This window comes from Phyllobates terribilis, unplaced genomic scaffold (genome assembly GCF_046119375.1).
Source record: "Phyllobates terribilis strain yellow unplaced genomic scaffold, ASM4611937v1 Scaffold_1__5_contigs__length_1240528914, whole genome shotgun sequence".
Lineage (NCBI taxonomy): Eukaryota > Metazoa > Chordata > Amphibia > Anura > Dendrobatidae > Phyllobates > Phyllobates terribilis.
This window is the reverse complement of record NW_027362761.1, coordinates 667,516,601-667,534,305: the sequence shown is the minus strand read 5'-3', so window position 1 is coordinate 667,534,305 and position 17,705 is coordinate 667,516,601.

Here is a 17,705-nt window from a genome sequence, read left to right as displayed (position 1 = left end):
GACTGACCATGCTTTCCTCCTCCTGCTCCTCCTCTCTGTCCTCTGGCCATCCACACTGAACAGACGGTATGACAGTTGTGCAGGTAGTACCGTCTATAGCGCATGAAACTAACTCCTGTTCTTCCTCCTCCTCCTCTTCCTCATTGTCACCCAATCCACGTTGGGATGAGATGAGGCTGGGCTGTGTGTAATCACCCTGTATGGTTCCTTGCTCCATCTCATCGTGCTCCGCCTGCAATGCATCCTCTTTGATTGTGAGCAGAGAGCGTTTCAGAAGACAGAGAAGTGGGATGGTGATGCTAATTATGGCGTCATCGCTGCTCACCATCTTGGTGGAGTACTCAAAATTTTGGAGGATGGTACATATGTCTGACATCCATGTCCACTCCTGAGGTCTTATGTGTGGAGTCTGAACTGAATACCGACGGCCTTGTTGATGCTGGTGTTCAACAACTTCTCCCTCTTCTGCTCACAAATCCTTCCCAACATCTGCAGTGTAGAGTTCAAACGCGTGGGGACATCACACACCAGTCTGTGAGCCGGAAGCTGCAAACGGTGCTAAAACACGGCAAGGAAGCTGTAGGTGACTTTCTAAAATGGGCACACAGGCGGCGTACTTTAACACTCAGATCCGACAGCTCCAGGTAGGATTTGAGAAACCACTGAACAACAAGTTTAAGCACATGAGCCAGGCATGGTATGCGTGTGAGCTCGCCTCGCCACCAGGTTCTGGCCATTGTCACACACGACCATGCCTGGCTGTAGGTTCAGCGGTGTGAGCCACAGATCTGCCTGCTCTTTCAGAGCTGTCCACAACTCTTCAGCATTGTGCGGTTTGTCACCTAAGCATATTAGCTTCAGCACAGCCTGTTGCCGCTTGGCCGAGGGAGTGCTGCGGTGTTTCCAGCTTGTGACTGATGTGGTCATTTCGGAGATGGAGGCTGAAGAGGAGGAAGAGGCTGAGGAGGATGAAGTGCAGGAGCTGTAGACTGTGGGGGCAACACTGATTGATTTAGGGCCCGCAATCCTCGGCGTCGGGAGGACGTGTTCCATCCCAAGGTCCTACTGGGTACCGGCTTCCACTATGTTAACCCAGTGTGCCGTCAGCAAGATGTTCCATCCCTGCCCACAAGGACTTGTCCACGTGTCCGTGGTTAGGTGGACTTTCCCGGTAACTGCATTGTTGAGGGCATGGCTAATGTTTTGGGACACGTGCTTGTGTAATGCGGGGATGGCTGGGGACCGAGTACCGAGGGAAGGCCACCGCCATCAGGTTGCGGAATGCTTCCATCTCCACGAGCCAAAAAGGCAACATTTCGAGTGCAAGCAGTCATGAAATGTGGGAATTTAGTAGTGTGGCCTGAGGAGCGTTGGCTGCGTATTTGCGCTTGCATTCCAAGGACTGGGGTATGGACAACTAAACGCTGCGCTGGGACAAGGACAAGGACGTGCTTCCTGATGATGCTACTTGAGAGTGTGCAACGACAGGTGCAGGGCAGGAGGCATCTTCGCATGCACCATGGACAGGGGATTGGCTTGCATGCACAACAGCAGAAGAAGCAGTGGTGCCACCCGCAGAAACTGTTCCTGGACCCTGGGTTAGGCCCACAAAGTCGGGTGCTTTGCTGCCATGTGCCTGATCATGCTGGTGGTGGTCAGGCTTGTCGTTTTGCCACCCCTGCTGATGCTGGCCTGGTAGGTGGTGCAAATGGCCTTTTTTGGGTTATCAGCAGAGTCTTTAAAAAACAACCAGACTCGGGAAGACCTAACAGTTGTACTGGCAACTTACTTAGTGTTGGTGTTAAGGGGAACGGTTGCCTGCCTTCTTTCTGTGGCCATCACACTGCTTCTTCCTGCCTGTTGGGGTGCTCTGCCTCCCTCCCCCTGTGTGCTGCTGTCCTTGCTCTGCATGTCCTCCTGCCAGGTTGGGTCAGTTACTATATGTAACGGGTCTGGGAGGTGGAACCTCAGAGCAACTATACAAAGGGGCAGTCCTTGTAAGGAAGCGGGTGGCTCCCAGGGAAGGCGGGCAGGTAGTCACGGCAAGTGACAGGGACAGTCTCTGGGTAGAAGGGCAGGAGGTCACGGCAAGTGACGGGGACAGTCTCTTGACAGGCGGATGGTCACGGCAAGTGACAGCAGGGTAAGAGTCTCTAGACAGGCAGGTGGTCACAGCAAGTGACAGCAGGATAAGAGTCTCTAGATAGGCTAGCAGGCAGGTGGTCACAGCAATTGACGGCAGAGCCTCCAGGTAGGCTAGCAGGCAGGTAGCAGATGAGTGCTCCCAGGTGAGCGGGCAGGAGTCTCTGGACAGGCAGGTAGTCACAGCAAGTGACGGCAGAGCCTCCAGGTGTGCTAGCAGGCAGGTAGCAGGTGAGCGCTCCCAGGTGAGCAGGCAAGAGTCTCTGGACATGCAGGTGGTCACGGCAAGTGACAGCAGAGCCTCCAGGTAGGCTAGCAGGCAGGTAGCAGATGAGCGCTCCCTGGTGAGCGGGCAGGAGTCTCTGGACAGGCAGGTGGTCACGGCAAGTGACGGCAGAGCCTCCAGGTAGGCTAGCAGGCAGGTAGCAGATGAGCGCTCCCAGGTGAGCGGGCGGGCAGATCCATAGACAGACTGACAGGTGTTGGAAGGCAGACTGTCGGACCGCAGGAATGCAAGCAGATAGACAGGAATCAGGTAGGTATCAAGCAGAGATCTGGCAGGTAACTGGCAGGTATCTGGTAACGGAACCTGAGGGCTGAAGCAGATTTCAAAGGCTTTGCAACAACATTGCTCGGGCACCTCCATTTTGGAGGAGGTGCCTTATATATGGTGAGGTCCTCCGGCCATTGGCCGGGGACTCCTTAGGACGACGCGCGCGGCCCCTTTAAGAGAGGGGAAGCGCGCGCGCCCTAAGCACAGAGGCCGGGAAGCAGCGCGCGCTGCCAGCAGAGCGGGAGGAAGCCACCGGGCACGGAGCGGAGAGGTGAGGGGAACGGCGTCCCTGCCTAGCAGGAGGCAGGGACGCCAACGTTACAGTACCCCCCTCCTTAAGCCCCCCCTTTTTTAGGCCAGAGAGAAATTTATCAAGGATGAGTGGGTTATGGATGTTCTCCCAGGGCTCCCATGTTCTCTCCTCAGGACCAAACCCCTTCCAATCCACTAGAAAAAAGGACTTTCCTCTTACCCTTTTGGTGGCCAGAATGTTCTCTACCTCAAACTCGTTTTCAGCGGAAACCGGAGCAGGAGGCGTACCTGTAGACTTGGAAAAAGAGTTAAGTACCACGGGTTTGAGTAGAGATACATGGAAGGAGTTAGGAATCCGCAAATTGGCCGGGAGTTTCAATTTATAGGCCACCGGGTTGATTTGTTTGATAACTTCCAGTGGACCGATGAACCGAGGCCCTAACTTGTAGGAAGGAATCTTGAGCCGGACATATTTGGACAAGAGCCAGACCTTATCTCCAGGACGGAATTGTGGTGGATCCAGACGTCTTTTGTCAGCCTGTTTTTTTCATCCGCTCGGATGACTGAAGAAGTGCAGATCTGGTACTTCCCCAAATGGAGGAAAATTCGTTAACGAGAGATTCCGCAGCCGGATTGTCCACCGAGGTGGAGACTGGAAACGGGATCCGAGGATGCTGACCGAAGACTACAAAAAACGGGGATTTGGAGGAAGATTCGCTCTCGTGATTATTGTAGGAAAATTCGGCCCACGGTAAAAGATCCACCCAGTCGGAATGGTGAGCATTAACAAAGTGCCGGAGAAAACTGGTTAAAATTTGGTTGATCCGTTCTACTTGGCCATTGGACTGTGGGTGATAAGCAGAAGAAAAGTCCAAGGTGACCCCCAGCAGTTTACACATGGCTCGCCAAAAGCGAGAGGTGAACTGATCCCCTCGGTCGGATACGATGTGGAGAGGAAGACCATGAAGACGGAAGACATGATGGATAAAGTCTTTAGCTAACTCTGATGCAGACGGGAGACCCGGCAGGGGAATAAAGTGAGCCATTTTGGAAAAGCGGTCAGCGACCACCCAAATGACTGTACAACCGGCAGAGACAGGGAGGTCCGTTATAAAGTCCATAGCTATATGCTGCCACGGGGCAGCAGGTACAGGAAGAGGAAGGAGATGGCCGGCTGGCAGATGTCTCGGAACTTTGTTGCGGGCGCAGGACACACAGGCTAAAACAAAGTCTATTACGTCCTTGTGCAGGGTAGGCCACCAGTAATGCCGGGTAATAAGCGGGAGGGTCTTTTTCTGACCAGCGTGGCCAGCTAGCTTGGATGAGTGTCCCCAGTGTAGAACCTTCTCACGATCAGGTACAGTTACGAACGTCTTACCGGGTGGAAGACGATTTAGATTCACGGGGGCCACCTGCATTACTTTGGCGGGGTCGATGATGTGTTTAGGCTCCTCCTCAAGATCAGAGACCAAAAAGGATCGGGACAAAACATCAGCTTTGATGTTTTTGTCAGCCGGGCGAAAATGAAGAATGAAATTAAAGCGGGCAAAGAACAAGGACCACCGGGCTTGGCGCGGGTTAAGTCTCTGGGCACTCTGGAGGTAAGCCAAGTTCTTGTGGTCCGTGTAAATTATTACCGGGTGAAGAGCCCCCTCGAGCAGGTAACGCCACTCCTCCAGTGCCAGGTTAATGGCCAACAATTCTCGGTCTCCTATAGAATAATTGCGCTCAGAAGAGGAGAAGAGTTTGGAGAAGAAGCCGCAGGTTACCATTCTTCTGGAAGACGACTTTTGGGTAAGTACCGCTCCGGCTCCGGAGGAGGAAGCGTCGACTTCAAGGAAGAATTGTTTGTTGCCGTCCGGACGATGCAGCACAGGGGCGGAGGAAAAAGCTTGTTTTAAGGAAAGGAAGGCCTCCTCAGCTTCGGGCGGCCATTCTCTGGGATTAGCGCCCTTACGGGTGAGCGCCGAGATAGGGGCAGTCCGGGAAGAGAAGTGCGGAATGAAGAGGCGGTAGTAGTTGGCGAAGCCCAGGAACCGCTGACTAGCCTTCAACCCCTCTGGTCGGGGCCACTTCTGGATGGCAGACAGTTTCTCAGGATCCATTCGTAGGCCGATCTGAGAGATTATGTAGCCCAGAAACGGAAGCAAGGTCTGCTCAAAGAGGCACTTCTCATATTTAGCGTAGAGGTGGTTCTGCCTGAGCCTGAGCAGGACCTGACGAACGTCCCTCTGGTGAGTGAGAAGATCCGGAGAGAAGACCAAGATGTCGTCCAGGTACACCACCACGCAGGAGTAGAGAAGGTCACGGAAGATGTCATTGACCAACTCTTGAAAAACGGCGGGAGCGTTACAGAGACCGAAGGACATTACAAGGTATTCATAGTGGCCATCCGGGGTGTTGAATGCCGTCTTCCATTCATCCCCCTGACGGATACGGACCAGATTATACGCCCCCACGGAGGTCCAGCTTGGTGAAGATTCTAGCCCCCCTCAGACGGTCAAATAATTCAGGAATGAGTGGAAGGGGGTATTTATTTTTCACTGTGATCTGGTTAAGGCCTCTATAGTCTATACAGGGACGGAGTGAGCCGTCCTTTTTTTTTTGACGAAGAAGAAGCCTGCTCCCGCCGGGGAGGTAGATTTCCGGATAAATCCCCGGGCCATATTCTCCTCAATATATTCAGACATGGACCGGGTTTCAGCAGCGGACAAAGGGTAAATACGCCCACGGAGAGGAGTAGCGCTGGGCAACAGGTCAATTGGGCAGTCGTATGGTCTATGAGGGGGTAATGTCTCTGCTTCCCTTTTATTAAAGACGTCCGCAAAAGAGCAATAGGGAACCGGTAGGCCGGGTAGATTGGCTGGGGTAGGAGAAGGACGAGCAGGATGAACGGGAACTAAACAAGTCTTATGGCAGTCCTGTCCCCAGCGAAGCACTTCTCCGGTCTGCCAATCAAGCACGGGTGCAGGCAGAACATGGAAGAAGATGCTCTCAGAGTGCAGCATTCCCACCTGCAGAGTTATGGATTCGGTGATGAGTTGGATGGGATGTGGTAAGAGGCCCCCATCCACGGCGACAGATAAGGATACAGCCAGAGGTTTGGTGGGGATGCGGTATTTCTCTACCAGGGACTGAGAAATGAGATTTCCAGCAGCTCCAGAGTCAAGTTGAGCCAGTTCAAAATAACGGTTCTCCCCGCAGATGATAGAGACCGACAGCATCAGAGATGGAGAGGGTTTATTTCTGTCTAGGGCGACCTCTCTGAGCGATCCTAGACACAGGCGTTTCCCGACCTCTCCGCGCAGGAACGGATCCGGTGCTCCTTACTGCCACAGTAGAAGCAGCTCCCCTCGACACGACGTAATTCTTGACGGGTCTTGACCATCTTGGTCTGGTCGACCTGCATAGGCTCGGGTGAGTGTGCCGGGGGAGTAACGGAGGAAGTGACGGGTCTCTGGAAGGTAGGGGCAAGGCGTGGAAACCTCCTCTCACGGGTGGACTCTTTGGTGCGCTCCTGGAACCGGATGTCAATCCGGGTGGCAAGTGTAATTAAGTCGTCGAGAGTGGTAGGAATGTCCCGACCGGCGAGTTCATCTTTAATACGGCCGGACAGACCCTCCCAGAAGACGGACACCAGGGCGTCGTTATCCCAGGCAAGCTCCGAAGCAAGGGTACGGAACCGTATGGCATATTGGCCCACGGTGAGACTTCCTTGGCGGAGGCGTAGCAGAGATGAGGCGGATGAGGTCTTCCGTCCTGGTTCGTCGAAGACCTTCCGGAAAGCCGTGAGAAAGGCTGGCAGGTTGGACAGCAGGGGTCTCCTCTCTCCCATAGAGGATTTAGCCAAGCCAGCGCCTCTCCCGTGAGATGGGACATGATGAAGGCTACTTTGGCTTGGTCGGTGGGAAACTGGTGTGCCAACAGTTCGAAGTGCAGAGTGCACAGGTTAATGAAGCCCCGTGCCTGACTGGGATCTCCGCCAAAACGAGGCGGGCGGAGAGGCGGGGACTGGGAAGAGATGCCATGGAATTGATGGGCAGCGACGCTGTCGGGGTAGGAGTCGTGTGACTGGAAGCAGGTCCCGTAGAGGTAGTCAGTGTGTCCAGGCGGGAGTTAACACTACGCAGGTGGCTCAGGATGGACTCCTGTTGGGACCTCTGATAGGAAAGTTCATGACATAGGTCCGAGAGCGAGGGAGCTTGGGTGCCACCGGGTTCCATGGCCTGAGCAATCTGTAACGGGTCTGGGAGGTGGAACCTCAGAGCAACTATACAAAGGGGCAGTCCTTGTAAGGAAGCGGGTGGCTCCCAGGGAAGGCGGGCAGGTAGTCACGGAAAGTGACAGGGACAGTCTCTGGGTAGAAGGGAAGGAGGTCACGGCAAGTGACGGGGACAGTCTCTTGACAGGCGGATGGTCACGGCAAGTGACAGCAGGGTAAGAGTCTCTAGACAGGCAGGTGGTCACGGCAAGTGACAGCAGGATAAGAGTCTCTAGATAGGCTAGCAGGCAGGTAGCAGGTGAGCGCTCCCAGGTGAGCGGGCAAGAGTCTCTGGACAAGCAGGTGGTCACGGCAAGTGACGGCAGAGCCTCCAGGTAGGCTAGCAGGCAGGTAGCAGATAAGCGCTCCCAGGTGAGTGGGCAGGAGTCTCTGGACAGGCAGGTGGTCACGGCAAGTGACGGCAGAGCCTCCAGGTAGGCTAGCTGGCAGGTAGCAGATAAGCACTCCCAGGTGAGCGGGCGGGCAGATCCATAGACAGACTGACAGGTGTTGGTAGGCAGACTGTCGGACCGCAGGAATGCAAGCATATATACAGGAATCAGGTAGGTATCAAGCAGAGATCTGGCAGGTAACTGGCAGGTATCTGGTAACGGAACCTGAGGGCTGAAGCAGAGTTGAAAGGCTTTGCAACAACATTGCTCGGGCACCTCCATTTAGGAGGAGGTGCCTTAAATATGGTGTGGTCCTCCGGCCATTGGCCGGGGACTCCTTAGGACGACGCGCGCGGCCCCTTTAAGAGAGGGGAAGCGCGCGCGCGCCCTAAGCACAGAGGCCGGGAAGCAGGCGTGCTGCCAGCAGAGCGGGAGGAAGCCGCCGGGCACGGAGCGGAGAGGTGAGGGGAACGGCGTCCCTGCCTAGCAGGAGGCAGGGACGCCGACGCTACACTATATCATCCACCGCCTCGTCTTCCACTTCTGCACTCTGGTCCTCCTCCTGACTTTCTGGCAATTGTGTCTCATCATCGTCCACCTGTTGGGACACTTTCCCACCATCGCCTTCGTGTGACCGTGGCTGCTCAAATATTTGGGCATTGCTACATGCGATCTCCTCTTGCCCCGCTTCTAGGGCCCGAAACTATAAATGGGAAAGTAAACAGCTCTTCGGAGTGTCCAAGTGTGGGATCAGTTGTCTCTGGGCACTTGGCATGGTGGGAGGAAGGAGGTTCAGGGTGAGGAATATGCGGTCCAGACTCACAGCTACTGAGACTTGACCGTGTGGAAGACAAGGTGGTGGTGGTGGTGGTTAACCCTAGAACGCATACCTGGGGCCTCGCAGGCCCGCCCTGTTAATTGTTTTCTATTTTCTGCAAGATTACTTTAGTTAGAATTTTGAAACTCTAGGTATTCCTCAGGTATATAGTTGTTTGTCATTTTTGTTTGAGTTATTCCATGTTATTTGCACACAGGCCTAAAAGGCCCCAGGTATGTGAAAAAGTAGATTTTTATGGTCATGTGTTCTAGGGTTAAGTGACTGGAAGCATTATCTGCTATCCAACCAATAACCTTTTGACACTGCTCTGTGTTCAATAGTGATATTTTGCGGTCCCCTATTAATTGGGACAGGAAGGTTGAGCGAGAAGATGTGGGTGTTTGTTGTGGCACAATTTCAGCTTGCCCACGGCCTCGGCCTCTGCATGTGTAGCACACCGAGGGCTCGGCTGCTACAGGGATATTGCACCTCGAACCTGAGGTGTGATATTCCACTCCCGGGTAAGGATGGAGTGTGGACCAGGACTCGGTAGGCTGCATGCACCACACACACCCCATTTCCGAGGGACAGCTCAACGGTGCTCCGACAAGATAGAAGCGCAGGCACGACAGCATCTGTCCCTGACTGGAGTGGGGAGGGGAAAGTACACCCAGTGGTGTAGGAGCAGATAGGGGTGGGTCTGTGGGCATAGGTAGGAGCCCATTGGTTGCTAGTCACCTGGGCTCGGGTGTTAGAGGGAGGTATATAAGGTGGGCACCATCTTAGGACAGTGTTCAGTTCAGAGAGGAGGAGAAGAAGACAGGAGTTCAGCCAGAGAGGGCTGACAGGGAGCTGTGGCTCAGTCTGGGCCCAGCTCCAGAGGCAGGCCTGGAGTGGAGGCCAGAAACAGCAGAAAGAGAGAGGAGAAGGAACGGAAAGGAAAGTAAGAAAGGAACTGGAACAGAGGAGAAAGGAAGCAAGGAACACAGAGAAAGGCCCAGAGACACGAGGACAGAAGGAACCCCATATGCCCAGGAGAGACAGGGTGAAGGGTTGGCAGAACAGGGTACCGGAACCCAAATTGGTGGAGGCAACAGATTCCTCAGCCAAAGACCGGAGGTTGTTACCACATCTTGGTGCGACCCCTCACTACATCCACCAGGAAGGCATACCATATAGGGTCAGGGAAACCGGAGAGAGGTTTCGCCAACAGAAGGCCCGAGGAAGCTGGACAAAGGTGGGTCACTGGTGGGGACGGCCAGAGAAAGGAAAGGGAAGGGAGTTCTGTGCCACACTCTGGAATTGCCTGGGAGTTGGTCGAGTCCCTTGCCTGGTGGACGCAGCATGGCTCGGGTGGTCCTAACTGCGCACAAGTGACCTGATAAAGAACTGTGAGTAAAGCATTGAAAACTGCAACTGCACGTCTCTGTGATTCCTCGCCGCACCAGCACCATTAGTACTGGGACGCTCCCATCATTCACGCTAACTGCCCTGGGGCTGCACTCTTCCCGTGGGGAGTCACACTACCTAAGCTGCGTATACCATCGGCCCCAGCGGTCTGCCTTGCAGCGGTGGTCCCCACTGGCCGCAATCCACGGGTGGCGTAGTCGGACAATTACAATACAAATAGACTGCCACTGGTTTGACCACCCTGGGCACGGACCGGGTCACCGCCACACGGAGACTACAACCCCCAGCGATCCGGCTCCGGGTATCCCCCTGCACAGCACAGGCCCAGGGGGCGAGTCACATGCAACATCACATCCAGTTCCCCGTCCCTTGCCACGTGCCTTGCCCATTTTAAATGGAGGACAATATCTTCCACGCTCATAACAAATGACTGAATTTGGAGCGAACTTATATGTGATCCGTGTGACGGACAAACCACAGTTTTAAATACCTGACCTGTAGGTAACTATTTTGAACAGCAATCTGGTGTCAATTGCTTCACTGACAAACTGAAACAAATTTTTAATGGAGGCCAGAAATGGCAGTATTTTCTGAAAATGTATATGTGATCCATGTGATGGAGAAAACACAGTTTTAAATACCTGGCCTGTAGGTAACTATTTTGAACAGCAAACCATTGTCAAAAACTTTGCTGACACACTGAAATTTTTTTTTAATGGAGGCCAGAAATGGAAGTAATTTCTGAAAATGTACAGTTATATGAAAAAGTTTGGGCACCCCTATTAATCTTAAGCTCAATGTTTTATAAAAATTGGTGTTTTTGCAACAGCTATTTCAGTTTGATATATGTAATAACTGTTGGACACAGTAATGTTTCTGCCTTGAAATGAGGTTTATTGTACTAACAGAAAATGTGCAATCTGCATTCAAACAAAATTTGACAGGTGCATAAGTATGGGCACCCTTATCATTTTCTTGTTTTAAATACTCCTACCTACTTTTTATTGACTTACTAAAGCACTTTTTTTGGTTTTGTAACCTCATTGAGCTTTGAACTTCATAGCCAGGTGTATGCAATCATGAGAAAAGCTACTTAAAGTGGCCACTTGCAAGTTGTTCTCCTGTTTGAATCTCCTCTGAAGAGTCGCATCATGGGCTCCTCAAAACAACTGTCAAATGATCTGAAAACAAAGATTATTCAACATAGTTGTTCAGGGGAAGGATACAAAAAGCTGTCTCAGAGATTTAACCTGTCAGTTTCCACTGTGAGGAACATAGTAAGGAAATGGAAGAACACAGGGACAGTTCTTGTTAAGGCCAGAAGTGGCAGGCCAAGAAAAACATCAGAAAGGCAGAGAAGAAGAATGGTGAGATCAGTCAAGGACAATCCTCAGACCACCTCCAGAGAGCTGCAGCATCAAGTTGCTGCAGATGGTGTCACTGTGCATCGGTCAACTATACAACACACTTTGCACAAGGAGAAGCTGTATGGGAGAGTGATGCGAAAGAAGCCGTTTCTGCAAGTACGCCACAAACAGAGTCGACTGAGGTATGCAAAAGCACATTTGGGGAAGCCAATTTCTTTTTGGAAGAAGGTCCTGTGGACTGATAAAACCAAGATTGAGTTGTTTGGTCATACAAAAAGGCGTTATGTATGGCGGCAAAAAAACACAGCATTCCAAGAAAAACACTTGCTACCCACAGTAAAATTTGGTGGAGGTTCCATCATGCTTTGGGGCTGTGTGGCCAATTCCGGCACCGGGAATCTTGTTAAAGTTGAGGGACGCATGGATTCCACTCAGTATCAGCAGATTCTTGACAATAATGTTCAAGAATCAGTGACAAAGTTGAAGTTACGCAGGGGATGGATCTTTCAGCAAGACAATGATCCAAAACACCGCTCCAAATCTACTCAGGCATTCATGCAGAGGAACAATTACAATGGCCATCCCAGTCCCCAGACCTGAATATCATTGAACATCTGTGGGATTATTTGAAGAGGGCTGTCCTTGCTCGGCGACCATCAAACTTAACTGAACTGGAATTGTTTTGTAAAGGGGAATGGTCAAAAATACCTTCATCCAGGATCCAGGAACTCATTAAAAGCCACAGGAAGCGACTAGAGGCTGTTATTTTTGCAAAAGGAGGATCTACTAAATATTAATGTCACTTTTCAGGTGAGGTGCCCATACTTATGCACCTGTCAAATTTTGTTTGAATGCCGATTGCACATTTTCTGTTAGTACAATAAACCTCATTTCAAGGCAGAAACATTACTGTGTCCAACAGTTATTACATATATCAAACTGAAATAGCTGTTGCAAAAACACCAATTTTTATAAAACATTAAGCTTAAGATTAATAGGGGTGCCCAAACTTTTTCATATAACTGTATATGTGATCCGCGTGACAGAGAAAACACCATTTTAAATAGCTGGATTTTTAGCGCTGTAATATGGAAAGGAACTGGCTGTATTCTGCAGTGCCAACAAGCAAATGACGCAGTAAAACAGTGTTCTCTGGATTGCTTTTTAAGCAAATAATGAGGATTAAGAACCAAAAAAAATTATTCCTGGCCCCTCAGACCTGGGCCTTTGTCTAGAAATATCTAACAGCATCAGAAGGCAGAACTGGAATGGAGCCTCTTGTACTATGTGCACTGCAGTCTGCTATATACCCTGCCTGCCTGCCTGTATACACTGCCTGCCTGATATCTCTGCAGATGGATAAGTCCTCAGAAGGACTGTTTGTTGAGCTGGATATGTGTCTCTAATACAGTCTGTACACCTACACTAAACTAGAAACAAGCGAATCTCTCCCTAGCTCAGCAGCAGCTCTCCCTACACTGTCTGATTCCGGAGTGACTGTGATGGGCATGGCGGCACCAGGTCTGATATAGACCTGATAACGTTATGCGGCCAGCCAATCACTGTAATACCACAACCAACATGGCTATGGCATTATAGTGAGTGGCAGGCAATCCCTGCATGTTCGTTGGCTCTCTAAAGAGCTCCAAACATGCAGGGAGGAGACCCGAGCTCCCGCCGAGCTACCCCGGAAATACTCGCGAGCGCTGAGCATGTCGAGAAGTGGGATGCGAACATGCTCGCTCATCACTACTAATCTCATCTTTATCTCAGGAGTCCATTGTTTCAACAGCCAATAATCTCATTAGGTCAATGTAGATTGTAGACACAGTGGAGCCATTACCACATGGGGTCTTACAGGCAGTCTCAGATGAAGGCTTTGAGAATATTCTTCATTGTTTTAGCGAACAGTAAATGCTTAAGGAGAAGGGTGTCATCACTTCTGAGCTGGGAGGGGGCCGACCCCAGAGAAGGAGAGGACAGACATGTTTTAGTCTAGGGTTGGTGGAAGGGTTAGGATCTGTGACTGTGGACCTGGAGCTGATGGATGGATGGCTTACGGAGTGTAGAAGATCCGTGATCAACTAAAGTGGATAAACGTGCTTCAGTTGTGGATATGTCATTTGGATTTAAACTTTATTGAAGGACTGCTGCTACTGGATATCTGTGTTTTCATTGTTTTATCTGTCGTCTGGAGGATCATGGACTGTGGCTACAGACTATACTGGCTGGAGATACGAAGTCTGTGGGCCAACCAAAAGTTGTGAGACAGTGGGTATCGCCTGATACAAAGCCAGTGGAACTACTGATCCCAGGTTGAGAACTTAAGGACTGAGAGAACTGTATTTTGGCCATTTACTTGGAACTGCTGCATTACCATGGAGCTGATTAATAAAATATTGTTGCATTGTTAACCTGTCTAGGTGATTACTTACAACCCACAACCTCAGATCTCTACAAGCATAGAGCAGGGAAACTACATGGTAATGCTGATGCCCTCTCGAGAATCCCCTGTCTAGTGGTAGAAGGTGCCAAGCCCCACGGCTTTAGGCAGAGGGGGAGGTATGTAAGGTGACTAAAGGTCGTGTAGTCGGTGGGGGGTATGTATTGCAGAGACGGCTGGTTTCTGTGATGTAACCCAGCGTATTTTCTCTAATGCATGCCTGCACTAAGAGGTCTAATTCTTGCACCTGGGAGCCGGGGTACGGGTTGCTAGGAGAGATGGGCGGGTCCAGTAAGCCACATACCTCACCACTGGGTGTGGTTTCCAGTCTATATAATGGAGGCTGTTGTCACATGGTCTGTGTGTTTGGAGGGAGAAGGTCTCCTGTGTGTCTTCAGACTGAGCTGTGTGCTGGACGCTTACCGGCCTGTGTGACCACAGGTCCGGTTTACCAGAAACTTTGCTAAAAGGACTGTCTTTCTTTTGCTTTTTGCCTGGACTGTTTGCCTTTTTTTCTTATGTCAGTTTATGAAGCTAATAAACCGCTATGGACATTTAAAGGAACATGCCTCCTTTTTGCCTCTCATCACACCTGAGTGAGTACTATCCCTACAGTGTATATATATGTGTCGGGGACGATCATACAATATCCCACCGCTGCCACCAAGTTGTCAGGGATTCGGCTCACACACGATCCCGATTACTCACTACGTAGTTACTGGCAAGCGAGCAGTGACTGTATGGCATACACATCTCCGAATTCCAACGCATGGAATATGTGTACAGGTGCATCTCACTAAATTATAATATCATCAAAAAGTTAATTTATTTCAGCTCTTCAATACAAAAAGTGAAACTCATATTATATAGAGTTGTTACAAACAGAGTGAGCTATTTCAAGTGTTTATTTCTGTTAATGTTGATGATTATATCTTACAGTCAATGAAAACACAAAAGTCATTATCTTAGAAAATTAGAATAATTAACAAAAAACACCTGCTAAGGCTTCATACGCGTTTAAAAAGGTCCCTTAGTCTGTTTCAGTAGGCTCCACAATCATGGGGAAGACTGCTGACTTGACAGATGTCCAGAAGGCAGTCACTGACACACTCCACAAGGTCCCAGAGTTCCAATTTTCATTTGGATATCAAGGCCCCAGAGTCTGGAGGAAGAGTGGAGAGGCACACAATCCAAGCTGCTTGAGGTCTAGTGTGAAGTTTCTACAATCGGTGATGGTTTGGGGAGCCATGTCATCTGCTGGTGTAGGTCCACTGTGTTTTATCAAGACCAAAGTCAGCGCAGCCATCTACCAGGAAATTTTAGATCACTTCATGCTTCCCTCTGCCGACAAGCTTTTTGGAGATGGAAATTTCATTCTCCAGCAGGACTTGGCACCTGTCCACACTGCAAAAAGTACCAATACTTGGTTTAAAAACAACAGTATCACTGTGCTTGATTGGCCAGCAAACTCACCTGACCTTAACCCCATAGGGAATCTATGAGGTATTGTCAAGAGGAAGATGAGAGACACCAGACCCAACAATACACACGAGCTGAAGGCTGCTTTCAAAGCAACCTGGGCTTCCATAAAGCTGTGTACCCACTATGCATTTTTCAAGCGTTTTTGCTGCTGAATTTCCGCAGACTAAACGCTTGCAAAACGCTTGGTAATCCGTGCCCCATAATCCCCAATGAAAATCTGCATGTTCTGTACCCATGCTGCGGATTTTTCCGCAGCGGATTTTCCTTGCGGAAAAATCTGCAGCATGTCCATTATTTGTGCATTTCTGCATGCGGATTTGACGTCCCAATGCATTTGAAAAACGCAAGTCAAATCCGCATGTAAAAACACTTCAAAAACGCGTGTAAACTCCGCAAGCGTTTTTATTGCTAAGAACATACAGAAACGCTGCAGAAATTTTCTGCTTCATTTCTGCATCATGGGCACATACCCTTACACCTCAGCAATGTCACAGGCTGATCGCCTCCATGCCACGCCACATTGATGGAGTAATTGATGCAAAAGGAGCCCCGAACAAGTATTGAGTGCATTTACTGAACACACATTTCAGTAGGCCAACATTTCAGATTTTAAAAACATTTTTCAAGCTGTGGATATAAAGTATTCTAATTTACTGAGATAATGATTTTTGTGTTTTCATTGGCTGTAAGCCATAATCACCAACATTAACAGAAATAAACAATTGAAATAGATCACTCTGTAATGACTCTATATAATATGAGTTTCACTTTTGCATTGAAGAACTGAAATAAATTAACTTTTCAATCTATATATATAATCGTCTTATCCCGTCTGTCTGTCTGTCTGTCTGTCCAGGAAATCCCGCGTCCCTCATTGGTCCGGCAGCGGCCAATCAGCGCCGCGGGATTTCTGAAAAAAGATGGCAGCCCTTAGCGGCTCATGTGCGGGACGGAGCTCAGCGGCGATGCAGCCGGGAGATGAGCGCCGCGGGGCGCTCATCTCCCGGCCGGCAACAGCAGAAGGAACCCGACCGTCGGACCCATCTGCGGGACGGAGATGCAGCCAGGAACCCGGCCGGTAGCAGTGGAAGGATCGCCGGCGCCGCTGACCTCCATGCGGAAGGGAGGACCGGGGAGCGGCACTGCGGGTCGGGATACTTCTGCTGCGAGCGCCCGCTATGTCCCGGGTTCTCGCAGCATAAGTACCCGCACAGGCAGCGCTGCTCCCCGGTCCTCACCAAGACGATTCGATGATTGGTCGCGGTCTTCGGACCCGACCAATCACTGATCTTAGCGCAAAACTTAAACACCGCTGTGCTGATTGGTCGTCGACGCTGCCCGCGACCATTCACCGATTTGGGCGCCACATTTAAATATCGGCCGCGAACACTCAGCACAGCGGTGTTTAAATGTGGAGCCAAGATCGGTGATTGGTTGCGGCCGATATTTAAATTTGGCGCCCAAATCGATGATTGGTCGCGGGCAGCGTCCGCAACTAATCAACACAGTAGTGTTTAACTTTGTCCGCAAGATCAGTGATTGGTCGCGGGCCAAGTCCGCGACCAATCAACGATTTGTGCGGCACATTTAAATAGCAGCCGCGACCAATTGGACCCGCAGCGCCGCTCCCCGGTCCTCCCTTCACGCCCTAGCTGCATGGATGTCAGCGGCGCTGCCTGTGCGGATACTTCCGCTCCGAGAACCCGGGACATGAGCGGGCGCTCGGAGCAGAAGTATCCCGACCCGCAGCGCCGCTCCCCGGTCCTCCCTTCACACCCTAGCCGCTGATGTCCCCACAGTATCCGCATGGTGTTAAAAAGATCCGGACATTTGTGTTAAAAAACGCTGATTGGTCGCTGGTGCTGCCCGCGACCAATCACCGATTTCGGCGCCAAATTTAAATATCGGCCGCGACCAATCACCGATCTTGGCTCCACATTTAAACACCGCTGTACTGATTGGTCGCGGACGCTATTTAAATGTGCCGCCCAAATCGGTGATTGGTCGCACAGCGTCGGAGACCAATCAGCAGAGCGGTGTTTAACTTTAGCGCCAAGATCACTGATTGGTCGTGTGCGGAGAGCGCGACCAATCAGCGAATCGTATTGGTGAGGAGCGGGGAGCGGAATCGTATTAGTGAGGACCGGGGAGCGCCGCTGCCTGTGCGGATACTTCCACTCCGAGAAGCCGGGACATGAGCGACTGCTCGCAGCAGAAGTATCCCGACCCTCAGCGCCGCTCCCCGTTCCTCCCTTCACACCCTAGCCGCTGATGCCCCACAGTATCTTCATGGTGTTACAAAGATCCGGACATTTGTGTTAAAAATCGCTGATTGGTCGCTGGCGCTGCCCGATCTTGCCGCGACATATAAACACTGCTGTGCTAATTGGTCGCAGACGCCAGCCGCGACCAATCAGCGAGTTTGGCGCCAAATTTAAACAACGCTCTGCTCATTGGTCGCGGCTGCCAGCCGCGAACAATCAGCGAGATTGGCGCCAAATTTAAACAACGCTCTGCTGATTGATCGTGGTCGCTGGCCGAGACCAATCAGCAGTATTGGCGCCAAATTTAAACCTCACTCTGCTG